This window comes from Sciurus carolinensis, chromosome 17 (assembly GCF_902686445.1).
Source record: "Sciurus carolinensis chromosome 17, mSciCar1.2, whole genome shotgun sequence".
Taxonomy (NCBI): domain Eukaryota; kingdom Metazoa; phylum Chordata; class Mammalia; order Rodentia; family Sciuridae; genus Sciurus; species Sciurus carolinensis.
Genome location: NC_062229.1, coordinates 9,751,559 through 9,761,036, shown reverse-complemented (window position 1 = coordinate 9,761,036; position 9,478 = coordinate 9,751,559). Strand labels below are relative to the sequence as shown.

Below are 9,478 nucleotides of genomic sequence, written 5' to 3'. Positions count from 1 at the left end.
GAAAGATATAAGCTGGTTGAAAGCTCAACCCTCTTCCAAAACCCAAGAAATTCATCTTACTAGTAAAGTCAGGAGAGATTGATCTGGGTGTGGTGGCATATACCTGTAATCCCAAGGACTTGGCAGGCTGAAGCTGGAGGATTGCAAGTTCAAAGCCAGCCTCAGCAACTTAGTGAGGCCCTAAACAATTTAGGGAGACCCTGTCTAAAAATAAATAATAAAAAGGGTGGGGGATGTGGTTAGGTGGTTAAATGCCTCTGGGTTCATCCCCAGAAAAGACACAAGAGATTGAAAAGGAAGGGAAATAAATAGCTTATTCCACACTAGTAGAAGCCAATAGCACACAGGACAAATTATGCTCATAGCACAAAGACTTCGCTGTCAGAGAAAAGTCATTAAGCCAAAAATTGTTAGAAGAAACAAGGAAGTTCATTCTATGATGATGGAAGAATCAACTCAGCAAATGATCAAAGATTTATAAATAGAAATATATCCAAAGCAGGATCACCCATATATAAAAAGCATATATTAGATACAGGAAGAGATAAACTCCATTATACTAATAATATATTCTAGCATATGAGGAAATTAGATGCCACACTATCATCAATGGACAGATCATCCAGACAAAAGATCAGCCCAGAAACTTGTAGATTAAAATGTGGTATAGAACAAAGGCACCTTGCAGACATTTATAGATCACTTTGTCCAAGAACAACAGAATTTACATTCTTCTCCATGGCAGGGGAAATGGTCTTCAGAATAGGTGGTCTCTTAGGCCACAAAATAAGAGACAGAATATTTAAAAAATAAAAATCATATTTATTCTCTCACCACAGTGGGATAACTTTGATGTCTATCAATAAGAGAAATGACACGAATACACAAAAATACGTACAGTGAAATGTTCTTTCAAAAAGTGGGATGGACTCAGGTCCCAGGTTATTGTGGAGCCCGACCTCATGGTCTTCCTTCCAGAAACTGAATGAGAAAAAATACCTCATATAAATATTATTGGGATTAAATACATTTCTACATGTAGAAAGAGAAGAAGTGTCCTTAGATGGTGAGCACTTTGACCTTAATGCCACTTCTTCTAAGGAAAACAAGAAAGAAGCAAATCAAGGTGAAGAACATGAACAATCAAGCAATAGATTGATAGAACACCATGTCAGCACATAATGAAGGTGTTTAAATCATGCTGGAAATCACAGGACTGTCTGCAAGAAAACATTCCAAACTTGAAACTTTAAGGACCACATATAGGGAAGAAATGTTCAAAAGGAACTACAGAGGCAGTTTTTGAGAAGAAAAAAAATACAAAAATATGTGGAAGAAAAATCACAGGTACTTTGAGGATATAGGTAATTAAGCATGTCAATTAGTGGAGAAAAAGAGCCAGGATATTGATATTCACATTCACCTTAAGGGTACACACTATCCTTCAAGAACAAGAGGCTGCTCTGCTGAGGAGTCTCCCAAGGGCCCCCTTCACATCCTTGTTCCTCAGGCTGTAGATGAAGGGGTTCAGCACGGGGGTGATCACAGTGTACATCACTGAAGCAATTGTGCTTCCCTGTGGAGAATGGACCATAGCAGAACTGAGGTAAACCCCAAGTCCTGTTCTATAGAACAAGGAGAACACACAGAGGTTGGAACCACAGGTGGAAAATGCTTTATACTTTCTCAGAGAGGAGGACATCCTCATTAAGGTGGAGACAATCTGAGAGTAGGAGTAGAGGATCCCAGTGACAGGAAACACAATCACCAGGGCAGTTGAAACATACATAACAATGATGCCGATGAGGGCATCAGAGCTGGCCACCTTGAAAAGTTGAACCACCTCACAGAAGAAATGAGGAATTTCAGTGCCAATGGAGAAGGTCAGTTGCTTCACCAGTAGAATATGAATCAGGGAGAAACATAACATGATGAGCCAACACATCAAAACCAGGAGGACACAGTGCCGGGGATTCATGATGACTGTGTATTTTAGAGGTAGTAGATGGACACAAACTGGTTATATGCCATGATGGTCAGTAGCATATCATCCATTCCAACAAAAATCATGAAGAAATATACTTGAGTGAGGCATTCTAAGTAGGAACTCTCTTTGCTATGTGCATGAATGTTCACCAGCATCTTTGGGATTATGGTAGATGTGAAGCAGATGTCAATCAAGGACAGGTTGGAGAGAAAGAAGTACATGGGGGTGTGGAGATGGGAATCAGAGCTGACAGCCAGGATGATGAGCAGGTTCCCAAGCACTGTGACCAGGTACATGGACAGGAACAGTCCAAAGAGGATGGGCTGCAGTTCTGGGTCCTCCAACAGGCCCACTAGGAGGAATTGGGATAGAACTGTGTGGTTCTCCACTTCCATGTAGCTGGTGTATCTGCTGGAAGAGGTGTAAAAGCAAGGTGGCTGCCTAGCCAACTGGCACCTTGGCTAGTTACCACTTAACCATCACACTCTTTGGAAGGAAGCCCCTTTAGTGAATTCTCAGTATAACAGTGGTTCACTCAGCCAAGGGGCAAGCCATGTCCCTTTATGTATTTTTAGTTACAGAAAATTTTGGGATGCAATTTGAGATAATCATACAAGGATGGATTATAATTTTTTCCACTTCAGTCCGCAGTACTTCCCCTACACCTCCCAATCTCTCCAACCCCATTGCTATTCCTCTACTCTCTTGGTCTTCCTTCTATTGATTTACATATATTTTAAAATTTTTAATTAATGCTTTATAGGCATACAAGGCAGGGAAATTCCCTGTAGCACATTTGTATATGTGGAGAGAATAATTTGGTCAATTTCATTGTACATTTCTTCTCCTTCCCTGTCCCTCCTCCCACTCATCTGCTCCACTGATCTCCCTTCTATTTTCATAGAATTTCTGCAGGGGTGTCTGGAATTCCATCCAGTGCTTGACAAAGATCCTCTGGAGGATAACTGCAAAGGCTCATCCTAAAAGGAATTGCCAGATGTTTTGCTCCGAAGCATGGTGTTCTTTCTGCTGTGTTTTTCTGATAATATATTACTCATTTAAGTCTGAATGAATTGCTTAAGGGGATGAGCAGAATACAACAAAAATTCCAGAAAATATTACCTACAATTTGAAAAACAATGGGTCTTTACCACTACCAAAATTAAAAATAATTTTGCAACCATGCAATGAGTCCCTGAAAGCCTCTGGAGAAGATAGTTATAAACCTGCCTTTGTTTCCAACAGACTAGTTAAGTTTTAACCATGGTTTTGTTTATGTGTGAGGTAAGAGAAGAAGGTTCCAAAACATTCCTTCCTTCCAACAAAGAATAATAAACCCCTATAATAAACGTTGGCACACAATAACCATTGGGACTGCTGCCCTCCTGTAACCCTTAACTCAGCAATTTAGATATTAACCAGATGGACCTAGTAGAGATGGTCACATGAGATTACTTGTCTATCACTTTAACACCGAGAATAATAAGAATAGTCTTAGATCACATATAGTTTAGATATTAAGGAAATAAACATTGTATTAGCTCATCTATGTAGTTAGATATTCTTAAAACAATTGTGATTAGGTAAGGATGATCTGTAAGGTTACTGTTTTATCATAATTTTTCTGTACCTTGTTAAAAACAATTTCTGCCTATGCTTTGGAAACTTCTTTAATATTAACCACAAGGCTGCCATTATAGCCTGAAGAAAAATGTATATAAACACAGCCTTCCCCAGAATAAAGTGGGATTGATTGCACCAGAACTAGAGTCTGTGTCTTTCATTCTCCACCCATTGCCGACGCTGTCTCCCGTGCCCTGTTTACCAGTGTGGAACCAATGGACTCCTGCTAGGGCTGGACCCAGCAAATTTCCCCTCCCCCTCTTTTTCTTTTAAATGTGTGTGATTGTTTACACTTCCTTTCATGTAGCAGAAATTTCTTCTCTTTGCATGTTGTAAACACTTTTACTGTAATTGTGCCATTTGAAATTATGGGCATAAACTAATTTTTTATTTGATTTGACCTTTCCAAATTAGTTGAAATTTCCTGTCTTTTCCTTGATAATCTCCATGCTTCTCTACATTGGTGATTAAACATCGATGTTTTACACAAACCACCCTGACACTTCATAGTGATGTAACAGTTAATTCGTAATATGGTGAATATTTCCTTTCAAAAATGTGGTTATTATGTTCATGTTGTAAGATTTTAAAATGTCTGTGTTCAAAGAAGCAGTCTCAATAAATAATATCTCTTATTATAATCATTGTCACTCTAATACTGTTTATTATAATTATTTTGGATGTCCATCTCTCCCAAGGACAGTCTAGAGTTATGATATAAAAATTGGGTTTTTGAGTCAGACAGATGAGATGATGCAATTGTTCTGTGGTTCCTGTGTTACTATGGGCATTTCATAAATGTGAACTTCTCTTCCTAAAGTCTCAGTGAATCTTTACTCTCTTGCACTGATCAACATCCCCTCAACTGTGACAGTTAATATGGATGGAATCTGATCATTATAAACACAGCAGGCTTATTACCTCTTTTAACTGCCATACGGCACTTCTAAATAATGAAGACCTTTATGTTTCCTTCTTCCGTAGAATACCTTTTGGTGAGTTCTTCCAAGAAGAGGAAAGACATTGTGGACTGCATAGATAAGAGGAAGAAAAAGCACACTTCAGTTAAAACCATAAAGATGACACAGAAGGGAGTCTGTGTCTGTGGTCTGGAGTGGGTGGGTAGTGTGTAAAATCAGCAGGTGGTGGCAAAAATATGTTTGAAGAAATTGATTTAAACTATTCAGGAATTAGAATTTTCTTATAAACATTAAAATGCAAATTAAAGATTTTAAAATATATATATATATTTTTTACATTCTGTAGGATAAAAAATAAAAGTGTCAGTATTTGAAGGCCTAAAGGTTGTCAATTAGTTCAAGACAGAAAATCCTTGTTGAGGACCAATTTGGTCTGTGAAGATGGGTAGGAGGGTCTTCTCTGAAGTTGTAATGCCAGCCTGAGAGAAGGATGGGTCGTTGCTAATCAGCGGAGGTAAGGGTCAGGAAATAACCCAGGCTGAAAGAACCAGAAAGTGTGGTTGTGAGTTTGTTAAAGGATGGGATTAGAACAGGACCAACCAGAGTGATCGAGAGCAGAGGATCAGCTAGGAGGGATGGAGTGTATGAGGCCCATGGTCAGATTAGAAGATCAGGAGAGTAGAGGAAAGGGACAGCAGGAGAAGGAGGGGATTGAAATGGAGCGAATTACATTCCATGCATGATTAGGTCAAAATGAACCCTACTATCATATAAAACTGCAGTGCACTAATAAAAACATTAAAATATATGCATGTACTTAGTGTATCATTAAATGGAAATAAAGATGTAAACGTGATTCTACTGCTTAAAAAGAGTTAAATAAAATGTGCTTCAATCTATTAAAAAATAACACATGATGATAAGGTAATACCAATTCTAAGAATATAAGCTTTCTTAACCTAAGGATGTTTGTTGACATAAATCATGATGAAAATAGGTGAATATAAATTGAATTCATGATCAAAATAGAAAAGATGAATTTGAGACTATACAACAGCCATTTATGGGATTAGCTTCCAGGGATGGGGCTACTGGTCAACAAAGACACCAAATACATTTTCCTAACAGTACAGAGTGATTGTTCTCAAACCACAATCAACAGGTGTTCTTATATTAAAACACTAGAGTGTATTTGTGTTAAATTCATGAATGTTTCTAGGCAGTCCCCTCCAACTTAAATCATTTCATATTTTCTGAGCATTTAGAGGGATTGACACATGAAAAGAGGAATTGGACTGATTATAAAACATCCTAAATAATGACTTTACTGGTAGATGTTGTGACCCTGATGTGAAATGATAAATACAATAATATAAACTAACAAAAGTTTTCAGTAGGTCAAATCTGTCAGTAAAAAATATTTGCAAAATACAATAGAAAATTTCAACCAATTTTGAACAAAGCACACAAAACCTTTTGCATAATAGGTCCTCATTGAGAAACCATCCAATAAAGAATTAGATGCAGGAAGTCTCACAAGAGCCTGGAATTCATAGGAAAGCATGGTGACAAGTTTGGGACTCACCAGAATATAATTCTCATTGGAAAGAGGGTCTGTAATCCAAAGAGTAAGAAAAGGAAACAGAATAGCTGGAAGAGACAATGGAAATTAAAGTTCTTCCAAAGTACAGGAACTCACTGCATTGACAACATAAATAGGAGGCTCCCCAGTGTCATTTTCTAGAGGCAAATCCCAGTACCCATGTTCTCTCCTGTTTTCCTTCAGATTCCACAAGACTCAGGGGGACACAGTGACTCCCTCGATGACTATCACTGAGGCTTTCTCCATGATCTGTCCCCAGGAAGCCCACATGGGTTTGTATGAGGGCTGAGGTCACAGAATTAACATTTGAGGGACAATGTGGCACATTTATAGTTTCTGGCACCTCAAAGTTTCAATTCTCAGAGCTCCTCATTAATCACTGTGTTGTCTTTCTGTCCTCCAAAAAATGCAACTCCCTTGAGGTACAAAGAGGTAGGCAGAGTGGAAATTGTTCAGTCAATTTTGTGTCTAGGGAGGTAACATGGAGTGACACCAGTTTATTTCCTTTGAGGAAAAAGCATTTGGTTTGATTTCAGAGTCACAAGGCTTACTCTAAACAATGTTAATTTCTACAAGGAACCAATCCCAGGAGCAGTATTTCTGTGCTCTACCTCCTTAGAAGATTATGTAGGGACTTTAAGGATCATTTGGTATTCACATTATTCAAATTGTCAGATAAAATTGTATGTACTTATTGTGTATGGGAAGTTCACTTATTTCTTCAGTCTGTGAAGGGGGGATCCCTGTCCCTTTAAGAAACTCAGTGCCCACCCAGACCTGCATTTCCCTGCTCTTGTTCTGATTCCTTCTTTCAGCCTTTGGAATGTAGAGCTTCTCTCTAATAAGAGTTGTTTCCTGGAGATTCTCCAACTCTTCCCCACTCTTCATATAAGCTGTTGGCTCCTGTCACATTTCCTACATGCAATTGTTTATTCAACAAGTGCACTTCAAAATCTTTACACATGAGATATTGTAAATTTTGTTCCACACTTTCTTTTTCTGTTATATACCCTAACTAATTTAATGGCAATTTTGACTTACATATAGCTCTTATTAGTTCTATATTCTTGCAGGAATCATCTCACCTTAATGTCCCCAAATGGCATCTAACCATATTGTAATTACATTTTTAAAAATTTTTATAGGTGAAGAAAATTATACATAATACTAGGATTCATTGTTACATTTCCACACATGCACAAAACATAATTTGATAAGTTCTATTCCTCCATTTCCCTCAGCTCCTCCATCCCTCTCACCCCCTTTATATACCCTAGTGTTCTCATTTCTGTTTCTATGAGATCTTTTCCAAACTTTTCTTTCTGGTTTCCACATATGAGAGAAAACACATGACCTTTGGATTTTTTAACACAATGCTCTCCTATATATCCATTCTCCTGCAAATTACATAGGTATTTCTGATGTTCAACACTCAGTTCAGTTGCCTTTCTCATACTACCAGCTCCTTAAAATATACTTCCTCTCTGAGCCCACACATTTCTATTTCAAAGAAGACTCTTCTATTCACTTTCCATCATAAATTGGTTCTCAGTGCTGTTTTTATTTACTCCCATTCTGCTGACCATATTTTTATTATGGAAAAGGTGAAAGTTATTAACACTTATATATATCCTGAATATTCTAGATGGTTTGGGATAGAGAAACCCTGAATAATTGAAATCTAGGTCATCAACTATATTCTGCCATTTAACTAAGCTTTTAACACAGTACATACCACTCCACCATGTACACACAGGAGCACACACAGTCACATTTTCTTGCAAGTATTTTAATGTATGTGCCTTTGTTTTCTCCACTTATCTGTGCAGTCCCCATGTTTTTCCTCTTCTTGGAAGAATGCACCATGCAGGCATCATTGTCTGAAGGAAGGAGACAGAGTATCTTCATTAACTAGAAATGCTCTGTGGAGCTCAAAAGAGGTGAGAAACATGTTGTATTTGTAGTGATCATAACTCTGGCCTTGTGGGCTGGCACAGGTTAAGAAGGATATTTATTGATAGATGACAGCCATGCAGACACACTTATTGTGATGTACAAAGTGAAAGCTCACATTTATGACATGCCTTTTGTATGCCCTGAAAACTGTAGCAGAAAAGTTACAATCCTCATCTCACTGAAATTCCCTCTTCAACTATACAGTGAACATTTTCAATTGAAAAGACCCCTGCCCCATCAGCTCAGGCCTATTTTAAGAGAAAAAGAAAAATCATTAACGGGGCATGTTAAAGGAATTTATCTGAAGATTTAGCTAAGAAAGGGGCAGGATAATTGGGAAAGTCAGAGCATGTCTGAACTAACAGGAGCTGATAAGCAGGAACTATAAAACTGTCCTGTAAAACTTCTGATACCAGATTCCTGACCAAGGACAGAGTAAATAGGGGACTTCACAGATAAGATGAGAGAAGTCTGTGTTTATACATTCTTTACCATTTTTACGACCCGTGCTGCAGGCAATTAGGGAAAAACCTGTGTTTATGCAGGTGCGGAAGTGCGAGGCTGCGGGCAATTTGGGGAAGCCTGTGTCTCTGTCTGTGTCTCTATCTATCATCCCCCTCTCCAGTTAAAGTAAATTCATGGCTTTTCCAAGGATGTCTAAATGCTGGATTCAAAATAACCAATAAGAAACCTGTTGCCTACCACGCACGAAACCTGCCCCTTTACCCTATAAAAAACCTGTACCCCAAAGCCCGGTGTGCCAGTTCACTGAAGCTCTGGCTGAGGTTTCGCTGAGCACCCGCAGGCGCCTGTGTAACATAACAATAAACTGCCTCTTGCTTTTGCAGCCAGTGATTACGTGAGTTCTTCCTTGGACAGGGGGTCTTAGGGTCTTTCACAATCCCTGGTGGGGAGGTGAGGTAATTTCAGCTAAGGGAGTTTAAATAACTTTCTCAAGGTCACACACATTATAAGCAGGTAGACCAAAACTCCATTCCAGGTTGCTGGATTCAAGAAGCCAATATCTAAATCACAACTCTTCTGTATCTTGTGAGAAGACACATATCCAAATTATTTATCTTAGATTTTATAGGAAGATTTTAATAATAATAAGTAATAATTATATAAGTCACATCTATGACTTATTGAAATTCTACCATATATACAGACAATTTAAAATTCAAAAATCAAGGAAGTAAAGACATTTATATTTTTTAAAAGATGATAAACAATCCTCTAGGAACTAATGCACATTCCTATAAAATGTCAAGTCATGGAATAAAAGTGGACCTGAAAGTCCATGTTCAATAGGTATGGTGGGACTTAGAGAATGAGCAGTGTGGGTGTTCACCCAAGAGTCATACTGTAAAGTGGTAGCTACCTCAGTTG

At 38.2% G+C, this 9,478-nt stretch overlaps 1 pseudogene; it reads right to left on the bottom strand.

Annotated features, from left to right (window-relative positions):
• Positions 1-1,444: 1,444 nt before the first annotated feature.
• On the bottom strand, positions 1,445-2,382 carry LOC124967997 (olfactory receptor 7D4-like; annotated as a pseudogene).
• Positions 2,383-9,478: the final 7,096 nt, after the last annotated feature.